This window comes from Schistocerca cancellata, chromosome 7 (assembly GCF_023864275.1).
Source record: "Schistocerca cancellata isolate TAMUIC-IGC-003103 chromosome 7, iqSchCanc2.1, whole genome shotgun sequence".
Classification (NCBI taxonomy): domain Eukaryota; kingdom Metazoa; phylum Arthropoda; class Insecta; order Orthoptera; family Acrididae; genus Schistocerca; species Schistocerca cancellata.
The window spans coordinates 236,709,959-236,717,358 of record NC_064632.1 but is presented as its reverse complement, the minus strand read 5'-3'; positions in this window follow the sequence as shown (position 1 = coordinate 236,717,358).

Genomic DNA, 7,400 nt, shown 5'->3' with positions numbered 1-7,400 from the left:
AAACTTCATAGACGGACATTAGAGGACACCAACGTTCTTCATCAGAAATGAGTGCATCCATAGCTGAAGTGAACTGTTTACTTACATTCAGTCGCAGTACCGATCCAACAACCATGCCATTTCTTCTGGTAAATGAGGTATCAACTGTGCCTGTACAACAGTGTGCGAACCACATAGTTATGTTACACATGATGCTGTCCATTGCCTTGATCTGGTGCCTGAACAGTCGCTATATGCTATGGCTTTATAAGTTACCAGTTGGTATTTGCACAGTCATAGCAAGACATGGAGATTCATCGTTGCAGTATTGTCCATGGGCTCCTTATTTGGCTGATGGAAACCATTATAACAACAAATGACGTCAATCATCTCGAACGCACACTGCGAGTATTTTCAGCGCCACCTAAGCAATGTGTCCCCACTCCACGGAACATCAAATCCACAGATCACCGGGCCAAACAGTTGAAACTGGTGCGAGGAGTCTACCACTAGCCAAGCTCCTGGCAGCGAAAGTGGGATTAGAGGAGCTGTTGAAAGCAGGTGTTGCGACTAGATCACATAGTTCTTGAACATATGGACTTCACATGGTGTTCAAAAAAGAGGATTCCTGGCAATTGTGCAGGGGTTAGAGGGCAATCAATGCTTGCATAATTTGCGATCGTTACCCTAAACCTAACATGACTGACTTTAACAGCCTGATCGCTCATGTTCAGGTGTTTAGTGTGGTCATTTGTGCAAAGGCATTTTTATAAACGCGTTTGGCACCGGAAGATGTACAAAAAACTGCTCTAACTCCGTCTTTTGGTCTTTTGCAGTACAGATCCACGTCTTTTGGATTGGGAAATATTTTGCATACAAGGCAGCGTTTTAAGCCTGATGTTTTTGTGGGTTACCATTCCTATGGTGTTAATCGACGATATCCTCATATTTTCACCTACAGTTACGAAGCATGTGACCCACTTGTGGCAGCTTTGTAAGTTTCTACAGGAGTATGGTATCGTCATTAATAATAGAAAGAGCGTTTTTGGCAAATAATAAGTGTAATTTTTAGGCTATGTAGTCTCATTAGCTCGCCTGTCACCACTGCCCAGATATGTGGCAGCAGTGCAAGATATACCTTTGTCGACAACATACAAACGATTGCACAGATATTTAGGAATGATAAACTACCACTGGCAATATCTTCTAGGGCTGGCAAGTCAGCAGGAACACTTGCTTTGCTACTCTCAGACAAGCATACAGCCGGAAGTCGGAAGATACCTAGGACCCCAACAAATGAAATGGCATTTCATAAAGTCGATCAATGTTTGGCACAAGCAGCAAGGCTGGCTCACACAAGCGTTAGTGCCCCATTGTCTGCCATGGTGACCGTGAACCAAAACTCAATCGGCTCAGCACAGCAACAGATCGTGGATCGTCGATGGCGACCACTCACCTTTTTCTCGTAGAACCTATGCTGCAGCAGAACGAAAGGAGTGCTGTCAGTCTCAAACTGCTGGCCATCTAAGCGGTCATTAAACATTTTTTATCGTCTGTGGAAGGAAGACATTTTACATTTTTTACTTCCCACAAACCACTAACTTGTTTATTCCAACACGCAATGGCTCATGACTCACCATGTCAGTGTAGACATGCGAAATGTATAGCCCAATTTACGACCAATATGCTCACATTTTAGGTAGAAACAACATTGTTGCAAATCGCCTGCCAGGAAATTGCGCCAGCCTACAGGTGGTGTCATGGGCTGAGAATGCTGCTAAGGAACGAGAAAACACAGTTCTGCACGACGTGCTCCAAAGTAAGTACACAGCCCTGCGGCTGTCTCATATTTCTGTTCCATACTGTGCCGCCACTATATGTTGCGACACATCGTGGGTCAAAATCTCGCCTGTACATTCCCGTAAAATTTCGGCAGATAGTTTTCCGAGCGATACGTACTCTGGCTCATCCAGGCATGCAGACAACAGCAACATTAATGGCAAGCAAGATGGTACAATTTCTAGCGCAGCCAAGTTAGCTGACATGCATTGCACCGGTTACGCGTTTTCCAACGCCAAAAGAAAGGTTTTCGCACATGCATGGTCACCACTACATAATTACGGTAATTGTTTTACGAGATGGCCCAAAGCTACTTTCTTTCTAGACATTTCCGAGGAGAATTGCGAAGACGTTATTGCTTACACGGTTTTCGAGGTTTCGTCTTCATCTAACCATTACGACTGATCTTGGCCGCCATTTCAAGTCTCAAATGTTTAATGAACTCCTTTAGCTATGCAAATTGCACCATTTTCGCACCACTAGCTACCACTCCACCAGTAACGGAATGGTGAAGAGGCTGTGTCGCACGTTAATGGTAGCACTGACGTGTTACTCATCAGCGCGGATGGACGCCTTACCGCTGGTATTATTAGGCCTGTGCACATCAGTAAAGGAGTATCTGCAACGTTTGCCAGTCTGGCCACTATTGCAAGCAGTTGCATGTGCCAAGTAAACCCATTATACTAACTCCACTTCAGCCAACCGCTCCAGAAACATGGCACTTCAGCTCCGAGATGGGACGTTTGCATGTGGGCACACCTGTCATGCATGGAGAGAGAAAGGTTTTCATCCATAAAGGATCTGCTTATAGCATAATAGTCTGGCCCAAAGATGATACAGTGTTCTCACGATTAAATGCCCCCCCCCCCCCCCCATATACTAATCTCTACAGGGGCTTTCGAAAGATGAGAACGTTTTCAAGATTGAACAGAATGCCAGGCACGACACAGTCTCCACAGAGCGTCTAACAAGCAAGACCTGCCAACCTATGCAAGGAGGACCCTCCATAGGACCGTGCTGTCAGTTTTCAACCAACCTCCCATGAGCTTGCAATGCCAAGTGACATTGTAGTCGGTCTGAAGGCTCCAGAGGCCCATGCTGTTCTGCTACGACGTCATCCCCTCCTCCCCTGACAAACCTCACGAGGGCTAGCCAATATGTTAAGCACCAGTATCTCAGTATTCTGGGTGCACCTGCCATTAAAACAGGAGTGTGAAAGAGTTCGTGCTGGGAAAGGGGGATATAATTGTTACATGCCACTTCTGACACAATTGTAAAAGAGTACGTGGTTTGGGGATGGGAGGAGAAACATCTGACACCAATGTCAATGTATAAAATGGCAGGGAAAGGAGAAAAGTTTGTTAAATATGCCTCGTGGCGGCAGTGTGCAGGAGGTCGAGCGGTAAGGATTTGATAGTGAGTATCCACGGCTGCCGTTAAATGACAAAATAGGAAATTAAGTACAGTAAAGAGGATATATTTCAATATAGGGAGTACAAAGGGCGCGCCTAGGGTCGGAAGTTAGGATGTTTAGGCCAGTCTAGGAGGTCGAACAATTAATTAAAATGGGCAACGGAAGGGGAAGCGGTTCATGTTAACTTATGTTGGTGGACGGTCGTGAAAAGCAGAGCCAGAGGCTCTTCCTTCCAAAAAGACGTCTGTTCTGCATAAGGTCTGGATTACAAGAGAGCGAGGCAACTGTGTTCTGGCCCGCAGGAAGCTCCGGCGTCCACACTCGTGATCGGTATCCCACGCACGCTATTGGCTAAAATCAATGGCGTGAATTCGCTAGCAGTTTCAGCAGAGGGCTCAGGGCGTCTCTTGTCAGCAGCTTTAACTGAACAGAACTGCCTCGGTTTTGAAAGACAAGCGAGTTGTGTCACGCAGACATGGCGTGAATTACTCTGGGAGAAAACTTGTAAAGATCCCTCTGGGCATTTGAAATCAATTTCTTAAACCAATTCCCTAAAATATTCCTTGACTGGCTGCCATCCTGTACAAGGGGGGGGGGGGGGGGACGTGTGGCCAATCAGTTCCTGTGCAAGTAGCTGACACAATATATAGAAGATGAGTCGCTGGTCTGGCAGAGAGTCTTGACTATCAATAGACAGTTTTGTTAGATATTCTTTGTGTTTATTGTGTCCGTGTAATAGAAGGAACATAATGAATAATCATCCAGTCATCAGTTTTTAACTACTTACTTTTTATCCTATATACACGTTAGCTAACTACGATGTAGGGATTGTGAAGGCAGCAAAGTGAATTAGAAAGAAAAAGAAGAAAGAAAACAAAGAGTAAAAAGAAGGTATGTGAAAATGGAATCAACTTTCAAGAACGTAGTACAAGGAATACAAAAATGAAGATCAACCTGTGATAGATGAAATCAGCACCTCCCCACCCCCAGATTCTTTAACAAATCGAAACCCATTTTAAGAAAAATTAATTTTTCATGCACCTCGATGTTTATTACGTTATTTCTCCTGCATTATAAGTCACAGGATGATATACTTTTGTAGATACATTGAATGACACAAGTGGGTACTCTCAACAAGACATCTTGGAAAAAAGAGTTAGTAGTAAAGAAGTAATAAATGAAAACTATAAATAAATCTGAGTGACTGTAGCAATGTACTAGCATAGATTGAACAAGTTAAACGATGAATCTAGTTTGATTGATAATGTGCTGAAAGCAACTGAAGAAAACAGAGAAGCTAAAAAACAAATGGTTGCTCACTGTTGTGACAGGTGAAACTACTTTCATCTGACCACAGTTGTGGGTCCTTGATTGCTCTGGAAGAAGGCTTATCATACTAGAACATATGAAATATTAGTTCACTTTATCACATAAATGAATAAAAGATTTACTTAACTTTGTCATATTTCTTTGTCACAGGAATACTGAGTAATTTACAAATGTCATGGAATAGACAGCACTCTTGATGCACTGAGTAACAAACTGTTCTCTTGCAGTAGCTGATATAAGATTTAAAAAAGATCTATTCATCAGAAACTTTAACTACTCATTGGTCCTAGTCATAGATGTTGACTGCTGAAACTGGAGCAGGGGCAGATTAATGAAGTTTTGTAGATGGAGGCGGTTTCCTAGAAGAGAAAGAAGACCCAGGGGCCTTTCCTTGAAAGTTAAGGAAAAAACCTTTTTCTACTGTTTTAAACTGCTCTGATACTTAAAAATATCAACAATTGCAAAAATGTGTTTTATTTTAGACAAAAAGTTTTAAATTGCTCGAAATGTGTATCATTCACAACCTTTTTCTGAGTAATTTCTTTTATACAATTGCTAACACACAGCAACATGCTCATAAGCCTTTTGTTAACATACAGTTGATAAGTAAATTAAAAAGCAAATTAACTGAAATTACGATAAAATACTTTTAAAACTTCAGTTCTTGATTTGTTGACAGATATATTTTTGCCAGTTGAGTTCATATATATATGTTTTGAAAATAATAATTTTAAAATCTTGAATAAATACTCAATTTTTTTCTAATTCACAATGATATTCGTTTTTAAACAAACATACCAGGAGTAAAAATACAATAACCATATTAATTATGTTATCAAAACAATGTATTTAAGACTTTGAGACTAATACTATCAAAGAAATACTATGCAAACACTGAGAATAATAGTACATCATCACAGTAGCTCAAAGCTTACTTGCAGGTACATGATGCCATACTTTTGAATGTACTATTGTGTTTCTTTGATACACTGAGTGGTTAAAATCTGGCAAAGAAGATCTTTTTACAGAGAAATCGTGTTTATATTTTTCATTTTAGTTCTCTATGCATACAGGGTATTTTTGTCATACTTCATGCATATTAACTTCTGATTTGCACTTCTTTGAGTTTTTATACAAAATTGTAATCTACGTGTGTGAATACTAATTAATCAGTCTTTCACAGAAGAGCAACTGTCATTATATTAAATATTATCTGTACTTAAAAAACATATATTTTCTGTTCTTCCATTCTGCTTAATATACCTTTTCTTTGTTAATAATGATGTTCCTATGGACCTATAACAAAGCAAGCCCTGTTTGCCCACAATGATTTCCAAACCAATTCTTAACAAGTTTGAGAATCGATAAAGATCTTCCTGCTTTTGCAGTCGATATGGGAAGAGAAGAAAGGATCAACATCAAAGATCTAACTGTAGGAAAATTTTCTGTAGTGCAAAATTGCAAACACTCAACTATGTAGCCTGGCATATGTGTTTTGTTTGCGTCTTCCCTTCTCCTTTTTGTCACTCACACCTTGATTTCTGCCTTCAGGTTAGAAATGTAGCCACTTTCATCGTCTTCAATTACTTGTAGTACTTTGTAGCCAGAGATTCTGCATCCATGATAAATAACTCCAAGGACATTGTTGAAGATGAGCAGATTTTGGTAGAAGTGTGTTGGGGTTATAGAGACTGAGAACATCTTTAGAGAAACTGTGTTCTAAGTCAGTGTTTATTGTGTCAAGAATAGGAATGATGGCATTCACACTAAAATAGCTTTCCATAATTGATGGAGCAGCGTTAGGCCTGTTAATTTGTCGAGATGTGATCCTGGGTGTTTGAATGATGCTTCTTATACCATTTGCCAGCTTTTCTGCTTGATCATACAGCAGGCTCAATTCTACAACCACATTTTTTTCGTTTAGTTTTCAAAACTTAGAAAGTATCAGTCAAGATCAGAGTTTCTTTACTAAAAATTGATGAGATATCTGTTTAACTGTGTTACATTCTCGTAGTTAATCTGCAGCTGAAGCAGTCTTTGAACTGCAGTCATGGTGCTTTCATTGAACTTCACAACCATAAAACCACCTCTAAAATTCTTAATTTATTATCTTTGCTAATTTTTCGATATCAAAATTACTCAGAGGATCAATATATGTTCCAGTAACTATTTTATTTCACATTTGAGATTTTCAGTTTCTCGATTTGTAAATTATATCTCTTTTGCTTAGCTAATTAGGCAGCTTGCAACTTTTTTCTATTTTTCATGACCCATGCTTGTGATGGTTGCTGCATCACCTAATAAAGATCCTAAAGTTCCTAAGGCAGCAAGCAGGAATTGAAGGAATCCCTCTTCATGATGATTAAATCTAGAGCTTCCTTTTTTCCATCTTAAGCACTTTACAATCTTTTTACTAATTAAATTCGATAATGTTAATGGTGAAAATCAACTTTTTAAAATTTATGTTAGGTTATTGTCTTTTCTGTTCTTTGAACTTGTCCATTTTGAAGTGCTCTGTCGTGCAGTTAGTGCGAAACTCAATTTGCATCATTAGAGAGGTTGTCTCCTTTTTTACAGCTTCACCAATAAGAAATGCTATGCACATAAAGCATGTAGGGTACCAGCTAGTATCTATGTGTGAAACATGGTGGATAGAAAGGCATCTACCTGTAGCGTTTTTTTCTAAAGAACATTGAAAGAATCATGTCATTCATTGAGAAAAATTGGCAATGGCCACATTTTTCATGTGATATCACCAGCATCATTGCTAGGGGCAAGCTACACTAGAATTTCGATAAACTCTCCATTGCTGATCACATATAAAAGGGTCCTAGCAATT